Source organism: Crocodylus porosus, unplaced genomic scaffold, assembly GCF_001723895.1.
Source record: "Crocodylus porosus isolate Cpor-Errol unplaced genomic scaffold, CroPor_comp1, whole genome shotgun sequence".
Taxonomy (NCBI): Eukaryota; Metazoa; Chordata; order Crocodylia; family Crocodylidae; genus Crocodylus; species Crocodylus porosus.
The window spans coordinates 172,403,531-172,407,367 of NW_017728886.1; the positions used below are offsets into that span (position 1 = coordinate 172,403,531).

Here is a 3,837-nt window from a genome sequence, read left to right on the forward strand (position 1 = left end):
TTCCTTGGAAAGCAAGGCTGCACGCTGGCAGGCAAGAGGGGCACATTCCACCGCTCCTGCTGAAGCTGGCCCACCAAGAGGAAAAGAAAGTAAGAGTCAAGGGGCCAGAAGGAGTGCTTGATTCTGTAGCTTAGTGAACAGAGCACTCCCAAGGAGAGAGGGAACTCTATTCAGCTCTTCATGCATTTTATTCAATGACTACTTAATGTAAAAAAACAAACAAAACCCAAACCCCAAAACAAAGCACAAAGAGCACTGGGTGCAGGCACCAGAACCCAAGGTTCCCTCTCTCCTAGAGGAGCAGCCTCCTTACCAAGCTACAGAAATATGTAATACTCCCTGGGTCTGGTTATCAAGGAAAATGCACAGACCATATGGATTAGGGCTACTTATAGTCATCTTAGTTCTATATTTTGCAAATGAGTAAAAAAAAAAAAATTTTTTTTAAATGTAGGGGGCAGGTATCAGACAGCAGCCTGGCCCACCTGTTTATTGGACTGGACTGGTAGGGGAGGCAGGGGCTGCATAAGGCAACAATGCAGGTGCAGTCTGGTGAACAAGGGGGAAGCCCCATGTCCTGCAGCCCCAGAGAGTCCAGCTCCAAGTCCCAGAGCTGAGAAGCCAGGGCAGAGGCGACACTTTCCTTCTTACATATTCATGAGGTTTTCCACCTGACTAAGGACAGTAGCAAACTCTTCCATTTCTGTTTGAAAGGAGAGCTGCTTCTCCAGGAACCAGTTCCTCTCCTCTCCCCTCCATCCAGTTTCCAGTTCTCTTTTGCCATCTGAAATTCTTCCGTCTGTTTTGCAGCCGTTTGACTGAATTGTTGCAATTCTTCCTTAAGATTCTCTGTCAACAACATTGTCTGCTTCTGACACACCTTCATGTTTTCGTCCTCTTTCAAGATTTTTTACCTGTAACTGGATCAATATTTCTGCTTTCTAAGATCAACATGCAGTTCTCTTTAAATTCTTTCAGCTTCTCAATTTCCTCTTCCAGGACCTCATTTTTTTTCCTTCAGATCCTTTATAGTATCCTGGGCTCCTTCTAGCTGTGAATGTAGCTGGTCTTTGGTCATTTCCAACATTTGGTTCTTTGACTTCAGTTCTGCTTCCACTCTGTATCGGCTCAGAGGTGCTCCTATATTTGTTGCCATCTTCCTAGAAAGAGGGTCCTTCTTCTTAGTAGACCTTGGATTTGCAGCTTTGAAAACACCATCTTCTGGAACATTTGAACTAAAATTGAAATTGAGAACTTCACTGAATTAGGATTCAACAGTTTTCTTAATTCATCGTATCTTAGAGATAATGGGTGTCTGTGTTTCTGCTGGTGTTGCTGCCCTGGGCAGCATGCTAGTGTGTGAGGAGCAGTAGATGGAGATGTGGGACGGCTTGCCCTTCATGCTGCGGTGTGAATGGATCATGTGGGCCAGGCCGTGTGAGATGCATCAGGCCTCATCAGGGAGGTAGCCGGGCCTGGCAACATCTGCCTTGATGCCTGAAAATGAGTAATGTGATTTGGCTTTATGAAGGGTTCTGAAAAAGTTAACAGAGTAGCCTCCAAATTATGCTGAAACTGTGTATTATACTCCCTCAATGCACTCTCAAAATGACACCACCTAGGAAACACACCATCCACATGTCCAAAATAAGCATAGCAACTTTGAAACCTCAATTCACTTCAGCTCTGTTTTTTTAATACCTTCCTTTCTCATCCTAACTAATCAAAGTTGAGAGATTTAGATAATTGCAGTACCATTACTGAGAAATAGCCATACATTGATTAATGTAAATCCCTGTACTCTGTTTAGCTAATAATGGCTTTTTGCCATTCAGAGTGTGGAGATTTGCATGCTTTAAGGTTACTGAGATATAACTGTATTGTTATTATGGAAATGAGCGTTCAAGAAACTCTGACTAAGAAATAAGTGTAGCTATGGAACTGAAAGGAAAATCTTCATAAAGGTGTAACAGCAATCTCAAATTCAGACTGGCTAAAGCATTTCCATTAAAAAAAATTAACACAGCTGTTCTATTGGGTTGAGTTCTATTCTTGGCTCTGGCAAGATTTGGCAAAGGGCAGCAGTGTGGCTACTTCATCTCCATCAACTTCCCCTTGAAAAATGAGTCTAATGTTAATTCATCTCAAAAAGTGCTTTGGATTTTTAGTCTGGTAATATGCTTTGAGATCTCTAATGAGGGGAATTGTCCTGCTGTTTCCAAATCTCACCTGGACATCAGGCCAGCCACCTCAGGTTCTGCATGTGTAAAAATATTGACAGACCCTGATCTAAGGCTTTGGCTTCAGCCTAAAATTCTAAGTTTGGACTTTGTGTCTTAATCCAAATCTAAACTTTGCCCAGATCTAAAATATTAGGATTCACTGCACAGATTTGGCCCCTATATCAAAGAAAAAATGCTGATGCATACTAGAAAAGCATACTTAGTTGCTATTAAGATGAGAATAAACTTGGAGTCATATATTTTTTGGTAAAAAAATTCTATAAAATATACTGTTCTAGTTATTAAAGAATTGATTAGCTGTAAAAGTTAAATGATATTCCTTGCATATTAATTAAAAAGACCAACAACATTACTTTGGGGTGTCCAAGATGCCATATATAGGACACGTTTCAAAAAGACCAACTTTTCTCAGAATTTTTCTCAAGTGTATACATTTTGCAGAAAGGTAAGAAAATTTCTATTTTAGACTTTTACCTATATGTTCATCTAAGAAGAATGAGGATTTCATGACAGTCTAAAGGTAAATATCTGTAATAAGAATTAAATGATGTTCAGTTCTAGATATCTGATTAACTTTAATGTAGTATTATGCATATAAATATTATGAAATGGTTCAGGGTGCATATAGGTTTTTGTTATTCTTTATATATCTCCAGTTTAGAGAATTTTAAAAGATGTCATAAAGCCAATATTCACCAATGTTTAGTACACATTTATCCCAAATATTCCTTACTCTAATTTTAAAGATAAATTTATCATCTTAGATTGTATTGTGTAACTATTACTAAAAATCATACAGGATTCACTATAAGGTGACACTGTTTGTGTGAATGTAACAGTTCTGCTGCTTCAGGGGTGGCTGTGATGCTGCCTGGTGGCTACATGGCTCTGGTTCAGCTCAAGCTCTAATGCATCCTCCTTTTTATCCTGCCATACCTTGATGTTCCTAATTGATTTTTGAAAGGGAAGTAGCCCAAGGGTCCTAGAGTGAGCTCCACTCTATCCTTCTACCAGCAAATCCCTCTCAGAACTTACTGGTCCCCAATCCCGTCTTCACTCTAAGTTGGTCCTGGCACATACATGCCTCCCCAGGGAACCTGTTGTCTTGTGGGCTATTCACAGCCTCTGACCTCCCCTGTAGCCATGCCCATGCCTCATAGGTGTTACTATACCATTTCAGCTGCAGTGGACACTTCAGTTTTCCTGGCTTCAGCTTCCCTTTCTTCTGGTTGCAAGTCTCTGCCCTGTGGCCCATGAATTTGGGTCTGGCTCTCTTGGCTTCACCCCTGCCAGGTAACAACATCTCTGGGCCCTTGGTGCTTGTCTCCCTCACTCTGGGCCCCCGGTCCCAGAATTTGCCCACCTGGGGAGATGGGCAGCTGAGCAACTGAGCAGCTGGTCTCTGCCCTTCTGGGCTGATCTTGCCCCTCCTAGGCTACAAATCCCTGACCTTGGTTCTCATCACTCTGGGCACTTGTTTCATCCTTCTTGGGCTAGGGGGCACTTGTTTCATCCTTCTTGGGCTAGGGGTCCCTGACCCTGGTTTTTGCTCTGCTCAGGCACTGGGCCCCTGGCCCTGTCTCTACTACTTTTG

General features: G+C 42.0%; 1 pseudogene; it reads right to left on the reverse strand.

Moving 5' to 3' along the window:
* Positions 1–647: 647 nt before the first annotated feature.
* LOC109324770 lies at positions 648–1,457 on the reverse strand (annotated as a pseudogene).
* Positions 1,458–3,837: the final 2,380 nt, after the last annotated feature.